We start from the raw sequence: 11,328 nt of genomic DNA, 5'->3' as shown, positions 1-11,328 counted from the left end.
AGGTTTAGAGGTATTTGATCCACGTATGCGATAAGCTGCCACTATCTCGGTATCTGATTTAAAGTCCTCTCCCATTATTTTTAAGAATAGTTCAGCTACGAATTTCACTACGTTTGGACTTGCATGATTCTCAGGTAGACCTTCGATTCTAATATCATTCCTTCTACATTCATCTTCCAGAGCCACAAGTCTGTCTCAGAGTTTTTTGCATTCGGAATTCACAGCTTTTTCCATTGGCGTTAGATGCCAAATGTTCCACTGCTTCAATTTGAGCCGTGAATGTCTGCTTAACGTCTTGCAGCTGATTGGCAAGCTCTCTCAGTTTAGACGCATTTTCCTGAATGTGTTCCTCAATTTTTCTCAACATATCTTTAAAGACTGCATCAAAATGATTATATATATATATATATATATATATATATATATATATATATATATATATATATATATATATATATACATACATTTTTCCAAGTCTTTATATTCCTGCCGCATCTCTTGCAGCTCCAGCTGCAGCTTCTCGTTTGTCTTGAGCAAGCCATTTATTTCTTTTTTCATATTTTTCTGAATGTCTTTCTTGAGCTAATTTATGGCCGTGGCAGTGGTCAATGAGGAGATAATTTCCTTCAGTTTGGACAAATCGTTTTGGCTTTCGTGCTCCACGGATGAAGTGGCAATCCCCGTTACAGCCAATGCTTACGGCTTGCGAGGAGTAGATGAATACGCAGACTGAAAGGCAATGTCTAGTTTCAAGTGATCTTCTGGAATTGGGGAGCTATCGTGATCTGCATCACTTGCACCTTCTCTCCCATTTTCGATAACAACAGGAGATGTTGCAGTGGAGCAGGATCCTGGGAAGTCTCTGCTTTCACCTGCCTGTTCCAGGTCAGTCTCTGTAAGGCTGTACCTTGCACTTGGGTTCGATATCTGTCTAGACTTGGGTGTAGTTTTAGGTTTCTTTTTCATTTCTTTCAGACCCTCTTTCTTGTTACTCATCTTTACATACTGCAGTAGAAACTCCTTGGGTTGGGTAAATACAGGATACCTCGGTATAACAAGAAATATGAGAAAAAAAAAAGCCGCTGCTAATAGAGCTCCGCTTCAGACATCCATCTCCCGTAACGGACGAGAGCAGAGCAGTGCTGCATAATCCTGTGAAAAGCAATGCTGTGAGATATTGTTGAGATACTGTTTAGTTCTGATTTTATGTATTTTATTTAAGTCCGTAACTCTCATTATAATCTGAGAATAGACTAAGCAGGCAGCCTTTAAACTTAAATTTTAGACATTCCTTTCCCTGATCATGGAAGGACCAATGGAAAGAGTATTTTCAAGACCGTTTCTCCCCCAGACCGACAGAGGGCAGCCCCCTTGGAAGCTCAACCCTGGTGGGGTCCGTGGCCATCACCAGGGGGCACCTGGATGTTTGCAGGGCCCTATTTGGCACCACTTCCGCCACACCCAGAAGTGCTTCCGGAAGAAGTTCATTGGACACCTAGAGTCCTTCTGGGTGCCCTATAAAGAGGGGCCAGTCGCCAGTATCCAATGGGCAGAGTCGGGAAGAAGAGGACAAAGCCTGTTGTGGAGGATTGAAGGTGAAAAGACTATGTTGGTGATTAGTGCTATAGAGTGCTGGACTGTGTAAATAAAACCGTCCACTGTGTGGACTAAACCTGTGTCCTGTCTGTCTGTGTCGGGGTTATGGCCACTGTACACACCCAGGCCTCACAAAAGGAATATCTTTTTTTCTTGAGAAACCACAGATAAGTACCCTTCACAAGATAAAGCAAAGTTTTTAGGCAGAGTTGTCTGTCACTAGAGTAGTTAACCAATTATCTTTGTCATATCACGAGGTTTGTAGCTCCATGTGGGTTTTTGGCATAGAGAAAAGAACATCCTAGGGTGAGACAGAGAAAACAGAGACTTCAGGGAGAGAGAGAAACCATTCCATCTTGGACACCGAAGATGCTGTCCATGCATCAGCCCAACTACTGAATCTAAAAGCTGGCCAACATGAAGACTTCTCCTTTGACACAGATGATATCTTCATCAGCTATGGAGAGGGGAGCAAGGAACAGTTGCCAGCACAGAGATTAAGAGCCTAGGATATTTTAGAAAGCTACTAGTAATTGGACCTAAATTAGTGTCTTAAACTGGTTAAGGCATGGGAAAGGCATGATATAAATGAAATGCATTTTTATTATTATTTAACAGTTTGGAAAATCTATGTTAGTTGTGATAACTGTAGTTTGGGGATCCATGATATTGTATGTGGGGTACCACAAGTATCTATTTTGGGCCTGCTGTTATTGTAAATCTACACACTCCCTCAAGTCTAGATTATAACGAAACACAAAGTGAATTAACACAGTTATGCAGATGACAAGCAGCTTTACTTATTGAAAGCTCATGATGACTCTAACACTGTGAGCCCTCTCATCCAAAAATCTTACTTGTATTTCTGAATGGATGAGTAGCAATATCTTCAAGATAAAAAAAAGGAAAAAAAAAAACAGATATCTTACTGGCAAGCAAAGAAATAGTGAACGCCTTATAAATAAACATAATTCTATAGCATTAAAAGTAAAATAATTTAGGCATTATCATTGACTCTTACCTAAACTTTACACCTTGCCTGATGAAGGGGCCTTAGTTGCCTCGAAAGCTTGCATTTGTAATCTATTTAGTTAGCCAATAAAAGGTGTCATTTCATCCAACTTTCTCCTGTATCAATCTATGGCTAACATGGTACAACACTCTATTGCTATGGATATACCAGACACCACAATGTACCAGATTCACATGGAACTGAAAACCCGATGGAAGAAACTCACCCACTTGGACAGGTTACACCTTGCCTGATAAAGGGGCCTTAGTTGCCTTGAAAGCTTGTATTTGTAATCTATTTAGTTAGCCAATAAAAGGTGTCATTTCATCCTACTTTCTCCTGTACTAAACTTTAAATTGCACATTAACCAGATTACTAGGACTGCATTTTCCCATTTAAGGAACACTGCAAAAGTTAAACCTCTTATAAGATTGCAAGATGGTGAGAATTTGATTCAAGGTTTTGTTTCTGGTTGACTTGACTACTGTAATGGACTCCTAACTGGACAACAAGAAAAGGACATCAATTGGTTCCAGTTAGTTTAGAATGCAGCAGAAACAATTTTAACTAGAAGAAGAAAATTAGAGTTGTCTGTTACGGTGGCCGAGAAGGGCAAAACAAATTTACATTTCACGAAACAAATTTATAACCATTAAGACAAATTTACAAAGGAAATTCAAATTAACATTTCAGAAAACAATTTTACAATACTGAGAACAATTTACAACTCCCGAGACAAATTTACAAGCGGTAAAACAAATTCACAGATCAGAAAATAACTTTACAAGTGGCCCGAAACAAATTTACAAGCGGCAAATCAAACGGAAAGGGTAGGTACAATACACAGGAAGTGCTTTTTGCTGACCTTTTGTGTCATTCAAACTGTTTTGCGAGGGAACATTGAACAGAGTTTGTGACGGTAAATCAAGCGACAATGTTTTATTCATTTTGTGGAAACCATTTTAGCCAGTTAGCCCGCTTTTGTTATTCTTGTGGGACATGTTTAGACTTTCTAAAAGAGGCTCCCCGCACGGAAGAACCAGATGCACAGCCGACGTCTAAACCACCTGGAAATGTTAATCAAAGTACCGGTAAGTGGACTCTTTACGCTTTCTAAAGCCAGCTATCCTAGGCTTTTTTTTATTATTATTTATTATTATTATTATTATTGCTCAGTTGACGTTGTACGAGTCATTCAGAATTCCGTTCAAATAAACAACTTCTGTGCAAGTTGGGATATACAGTATATATGTGTGTTGTACTTAATGCAGTCATTTACGTTTTTTTAATTATTTCCGTAACATACACTGGGACTGTTAACTTTCGTAACGGTTGTAACCTAATAAAATAAAACATGATTTGGTCTCGTATTATTTTCAACATTCAGAAATTGCCAGCACATTTCAAAGTACACATATAGCTGCGTCTTTTCGTTTCCAAAGGTTGAGCATCAGTTGGCAAGGTAGGATCCAGCATGAGTCAAACATGTACAAAAATAAATTTCTCAGTCCAATAAAGTTCGTTTCAACAATGTTTATTGAAAATTTGAAAGAAAAAAATCACAACATTTTAGAAAAAAGTTATTACACAGAATAAAAGGCAAAAACAGAAAAAAGGTGTATTCTCGGTCTAATTACAGTCTTAGCTTTCTCTGGTTAAAAATTAGTTACTTTCTGTATTTGTTACGTTTCTATTGCAAACTTACATAGACTTCATTTTAGTATGTCGGTACGGTTTGAAGCTGTTTGCCCTCCATGCCTTACCAACTGCAAGGCAGATCATAAAATGAAATAATGTGTAGTCAGAATGACAAGAAATAATTAGAATATTCCATTTACAATTTAGCTTGTAGGGATTATAATAGAACCTCCCATTGACTATGCACTAATATATACACAAACATTTTAACAACAAAATACTAATATCAACTAATTATAATCTAACTAACAAATGGCTTTTACAACAGGAAATGGAATGGATTTTCCTAGTGTACTGTATATTTATGCCGTTTAAGAGTATTGTGAAGAAAATGTAATTTGTTTTTTTGTTTTTTTTGGTTAAAAAAACTTATAGAAGCACACCTTTGCATCTCATCTTTTAACAAGCAGTGTTACCTGTAGTGGTCATAAACTAAAGGTCACATATTACGAGTAATTATACTAAACAATATTGTGGAAGTAGTTGAACTAAATACACATCAATACATTTTATGGTTCATAAATGATTACAATTATTCTGTCCTTAATGTGTTGATATTCAATTCTGTTCATTCCAGAAGAACAACCGTGCCCATCATATAAACAGTTCATGGACTACAGAAACTTCAAATCAAAAGAAAGACAGTCCTTTAGCTGTGGGTCAAAAAGACGACTAAAACAAGAACAGAGACAAGTTCAGGTTAGGTGGCTTAACTGTTTGTGTCATGTATACAAGACAATGGTTGCAGGGACAGTTATTGTTTAATCAGTGGACCCATTTGGTGTTTAACTTTCTATGCAACAAACTTATAAATGTATAATTTACAGAAAACTCATTCTGTTTACTTTTATTTATCTAGATAAACATAGGATTGATGGTGCCAAATGGAAGGGATTTAAAACCTGCAAGAGGGAAAACACTCCCATTATTTACAGACCCTCTGGTAGCAGCCTGATCTGCTGAAACTAGCTGTTCAGAAAATGAGAACATTTAACAAGGACATGGATGAAGGGCCATATATACTTTTGTATCCAGATTGCTCAGAGGTGGTCAATGTGCCTGGGACAGAAAGGCCATTCATATTGGCAGAATATAAAAAGGAAATAGGAAAGGCATATTGCAGGATCTCTTTTTATATGCCTTGAAAAGAAAAGAAGAGGTTAGTGGATCTGATGATTTAGCACTTTTACATATTTCACAGTGCTGTGACATACTGTACATAATAATGTGTTGATTTTGTTTCCTTTAACTGCAGTGGATGTTAGCTCAGAATCAGACTCAGATTCTGAAATTTTTGTTACAAGTAGGAGCACAATTGAATTCAATCAGGCTGACACTATGGTGAGTTAACATGAAACAAATAATTTAGGAAAGCTATATACTGAATGGCCGTATTAATTATCTTAACCAGAGCTGTTCTGTGCATAATGCTTGCCAATATTTTGGTTCAACAGAGGCTAGCTACTTAGTAATGTCTGTAATTGAGTTTGAAAATACATTCCTGCATTGTACTTGAACAAACAGTAGGATTTACATTTTAAATGGCATTTGGTGTAACACATATGAATCATTTTGATTATTGTTCAGCCAGTTTATCTGTCAGAAATACTAACAACTTGCCATGTTTCAGCAGGCAACATTGATAAGTATTTATGTAGTAAGAGAAGAATAATATAGGCTGTATTTTCCCCTCAGGTTTTTGAAGACTGTAACCAAAGTACACCCAAACACAAACTAGAAGATGTAGTGTAAGTACCAATTTGCAAATGTAAGTAATCTGTAAGCTGGTAATGTGATCTAATCACATGTTTGGGACAGACCCTTGAGTTTATGTTGAGTTTTTGCTCTAAATATATGAAGTTGTAAATAATGTAAGAATATTGTGAAATTTAGCAAAATTATCTAGATTATTATAATTTACCATAATTTTAAATTTCTTTTTTAACTCCATGATACTTTGTTGTACTAAAGTGGTAATTTTAACATGTTTCAGAGATGCATCCAGACATTCATCAACGATTCAAGCTGGACAGGTAAGTATTGAACCAAATGTTACCTCATAATATTTTTTTCTTTTAGTTTTGTTTTATGTTGTGTTGGACATTTAAGTTCCCCATGTCACTTTATTTTTCAGATAGTATAAGTTCCCCATGTCACTTTATTTTTCAGATAGTAATATCTGATACTGAGGATACTCTGGATCTACCTGAATACAATGTGACTAAGTCCACTTACTACAGGTAAGCAAAAACAATTGACAAAATGTGACTATTCCCTTGGTAGACGTTTTTAGATTAGATGAAAAATAAACTGCCATATTGTTTCTAAAATATCTGTAGAATGGTTAACTTACAAAAAATACTTCAGGGATTTACTTAGGTTGGAAATTACTTAAGAAGAATGTTTTAGTGTAAAATGGGTGGAGTTGCCTTTTAACATAGGAATGGTAATTTCTTTACAGTAAATATACAAACCTTTATGCACCATGTGTTGAAGAAGAGGATGAAGAGCCAGTTCCTGTAAATTTTGGGAATTTATCAGACGCAACCATGTAAGCTGGCAGTTATTGACAATAGCAATAGGTTTTCTCTGTGCACTTAATGGTAAAAGATTGAATTACTTCTGTGATAATATGTGAAAGAAGCTCTTTACTGTTCATCAGTGTTGTGCAAAAAATAGAAAACTGTGTACTGTCTGACATTTCACAAATGTAACTCAGTCTTGTGTAATTCTAGAGAGGAGGTAAACATTACACTACCTGATATCATTGCAAAGCTGTCGCATCATATTGATCATGGAAGAGTTAGCGGTTCAACATTACAAGGTCAAATGTCTGGGATGGAGCAGTCCGAGGCTTCAAGCGTGCAACATATTCAGAAACCTGTGATATGCTAGTCAGATTTACTGATGATGCTGGTGTTTTTGAGGATGGAATTGATACAGGTGGTCCAAGACGAGAGTTTCTAACTCTACTAATGAACCATCTTAAAGACCGACCAATTTTTGATGGACCAACAGGACAACTTACTTAGTCTACAATGCAAATGGTATGTCTACATAGTGTTAAGATGTGTGACTTGTAATTATATATCACATCACTGATACACTTTGTTACTTGAACTGCTCCAGAGGTATTTAGCAACAACATGCTTAGGGTTGTCTTGATTTTAATGCATTATGGAATATATTTGTATGTTTCCAAAAGTAGTTGCTAAATATGTGTGGAACAGTAGAAATAACATTAAAAGCAATTTGGAATTGTGGTTCAAATTGTAAATCACCCAAAATTCTAAAATATGAATGATTTTCATTCATAGCTCTCAGGGAGGATGAGTACTTCTTGGCAGGAAAGATGATTGCGGTATCAGTTGTGCATGGAGGCCCAGGTCCGCATTTCCTCTCAGAAGATCTTGTACTGTATCTTGCAGGCCAGCCGTCATTCAAAGCAACAGTGAATGATGTAACTGAAGAAGAAATAAAGAAAGCTTTTGAGAGGTAGGAAAAGCATAATGCTATAGTAGGGAAGGGTTTATTTATTAGGCAGTGCTTTGAGAAAATCATTACTTCCTTGATAACATACACAGAGTAATGCATTTATTGTTCTGTGATTGTACAAGATATAGAGTTAAACTAGATAAGTAATGGAACAGAAATTTATGAGAACTATATATACTGTATATGCCCCTTTTTTGTGTTTTAGATTGACCTGCTGCTTCTGTCGAAGCTTTGAGAATGTACTTTAAAATATAGCACAATGTTACAGACAGCCGGTTGTCTGAGATATGTGGCTACTCTTGAAGAAAAGGGAACAATTGTATCAGACTACCTCCGATGGTATATTATCGACCGTAACTCATGTGTAATTGACAGGTACCATCATATCCTAGTCTTACAATTTTTGTAAGTTACATTGCCATGTTCAAAGCAAACATGTCAGTCTGCAATTCAGTTGTTAACAAGCAACTTGCAACTACTGCATTATTAGTGAAGGACAGTTCCAATAATTTTCAACATATATGATTTCAAAAAGGGTTTCTGGTGATGAGTCAGGGTCAAAAATGTTTTAGTTGATTCCTGTCTCATTTCAACAGTAGTACATGGGGGCAGGCATGCTGTTCGAGCCTTTAAACCATCTAAAATAAGTGATCTAAAACCAGAAACTCAGAAAGGCTTTAAGAACATACCCCATTGACTCCTGTTTAAAGGGAAAATGCAGAAACAACACTAAGTTTCTCTAATATGACTCAATACAATAAAACACATTTTACCTTAGATGCTGAAAATTACTGGAGTAATCATGTTTTTAACATACTGTCCATACACATACACTATGTGATTAGCACTTTATAGCAGTGTAACAATGTATTTTGTACTTTTTAGATTTAAAAATGGTCTTTCAGCTCTTCAGTTTTTGACTGCACTGCAGCAGCATCCTTCTTTGATGATCCCTGTCCTGTGCCACTCAGAAAAGAAGGTCACTGCCCTTGAACTTGAGGGACTTTTCAAACCTGACCTCAGTCCATCAGGGAGCAACAGGAGACTCAGAGAAGGACAAACATTAGGCTACTGGGCTGACTATCTCCTTGATTGTGAAGGTTTGCAAAATAGATTGCATAATTATTTATTTTACAAGTAGTTAAAAATAATACTTAATATGCCAAGATGTGAATGAACAATTCTGTTTCTTTACAGAAGGTCAGGCTGCTGTTTGCGTGGAAGATGTTTTCATGTTTGCAACTGGGCTAACTTCACTTCCCCCGTCTGGATTGGAACCGCTGCCGAGGATTGAGTTCCTGGATGATTCACCATTCCCAATGGCAAACACATGTTCAAACACAATGAAATTACCACTGCTGGATTCATACAGTGTGTTTAAATCACATATGGATTTTGGAATTCAGAATTCGCCAGGATTTGGCTGTTTTTAAATCAGGTGTGATTGGGTCCACTAGATGTGGATAAATCACTACAGCTAGAGAACTCGCATCCATCTGCACTGGTGGACACACTTTAGCACTGTTATTATTTAATTTTGTAATATAACTCTGCTGCATTTTTTATATTTGAGATTTTGAAGAAACCATGTTTGATTATTGTTTAAGTTACAACTGAAGATGTTTTAATGTGTTCTTGTTTATATTATGTTACATTTGGACTGTTTCATCAAATCCTGAGCTCTGAAAGAGAGATTTCCTGGTAATAAAGCCAAATCAAGAGTACTTAAAATTAAACATTTATTTATTTTATACTTTGCCTTACTTTTACTTCACTTTATTTCATTTCACCCTTTATTTACAATTTAGGGCAGATGTGGAAGTTTTTCCAGTAAAAATTAAAATTCATGGACAGCACAAGTTACTCTTCGCATGCTTGACACACTGTTTCATTAATGTGTACATTATTACATCTGAATTATATTATTATTACAAAGAATTATAATTGAGCAATTTCTTTAAGATGTATGTACAGTTCTGAAGCAGACTCCCAGTTCTCTGGCTTCTGTAGGTAACTGTGCTCCATAACAAAGTCCAAGTACTCCTGCATGTTCAGGTCACCACATGAATGCATTGGCTGATTTGATTCAGGGAAAGTATCCAGTTCTGTACATTCAATCCTAAATCCACACTCTCTGGAGCCAAATCTAGATTGAGAAATGGATCAGAGTGATAACATTTATTTACATTTAAGCTACAAAGAAAACAAAGTTACTGGGAAATGATAATCCATTACCTGTGTGGTAAGTAGTACAGTTCATTGGGCACTCCTCCAGGACATGACGCGGTTGTAGAAGGGCGAATCCGGTGACTGTTCCACAGAGTCATGCATTCATCCAGGTCCTTCTGTATGACATCCTTGAAGCAAAATCTTAGCAAGCACTGATGTTCACGACTTCCATTAAAGTGTCCTGCATCTCTGAGGTCTGCAAATAACTCCATCCAGAACTGAGACCTATATGAATAACTGGGTTAAACTTCATATTAATTCTGCCATTTGCTTAGGCATACCAGTTTATTTACACTTGTAGATCAAGAGATGATATCAAGATAAAGAAAAAAAATGGGACCAGTATTGGTGTGTGTTACTTTTAAAATTAACTTAGTCACATTCCTCATTACTTACAAAAAAAAGTAACCAAATATGTTATATAGTTACTTAAAAAATTTAATGCATTACAAACCGTGCTTTTCTTTGCACTTTTTTTCTTAAAGTAAGAGATACAAAAACCATACTTATAATAAAAATAAATCTATTTTCATGAACTCCATTATTCCTGAGCAAGATATTAACAAACAGAATTCCATTTATTTATAATGCAGCTCACCAAACGACCTGAAGAACCGCAGGCACTATGTGACAACTTCAGAAGGCAACGACTTTGAGAAAAGGGCAGTACTTATAGGAAATAAAACCGTACTAATCCTAATAATAAAAACAGTAATTATTATCATTTTTGAGCGGCTTGACTATGTAACGCAGGGGTGCCCACACTTTTTCGGCTTGCGAGCTCCTTTTAAAATGATCAGGTCGAAATGATCTCCTACATTAAAATATATATATATAGAGTGAGAGAGTATACGTTATACATAAAATATATGTTGTCGTACCTTGCATAACTGAATAACCTTTATGGCACAATAACAATTCAATACATTTATGGTCACTACAGTATTTGGATTTAATAATCGTCATGTAGGAAAAGGCTGACTCGCATAAATAAGTAGAGCCGAATAATGCAGCCAAGGAGCTTTTGAATTCAGCCGAGTGAAAAATGACGGCTGTCCGATTAACTGCGATTTTAGTTCCCTCTCCTTTTTCTTTCTCAGATCACTGAAGGAAGCCAGTTTCGTAGTTTTTATGAACAGTTCGAAAGTGCCTTTCCACATTTTCCTTCTTTGGAATAGCAATGATAGATTGACAGATCAGACAAACGCACTTCGATTGGGACATTGTGAGAGAAAAAAAATCCTCTTCCAATTCCACATAAAGCCCGTACCCTCCCCAAACATTTTTTTTTTAAATCC

General features: G+C 36.3%; 1 pseudogene; it reads left to right on the top strand.

The window, feature by feature from the left end:
• Positions 1–5,464: 5,464 nt before the first annotated feature.
• Positions 5,465–9,552, top strand: LOC120529535 (annotated as a pseudogene).
• Positions 9,553–11,328: the final 1,776 nt, after the last annotated feature.

The sequence above is a fragment of the Polypterus senegalus genome, chromosome 5 (genome assembly GCF_016835505.1).
Source record: "Polypterus senegalus isolate Bchr_013 chromosome 5, ASM1683550v1, whole genome shotgun sequence".
Taxonomy (NCBI): domain Eukaryota; kingdom Metazoa; phylum Chordata; class Cladistia; order Polypteriformes; family Polypteridae; genus Polypterus; species Polypterus senegalus.
This window is presented reverse-complemented; position numbering and strand designations above follow the sequence as displayed.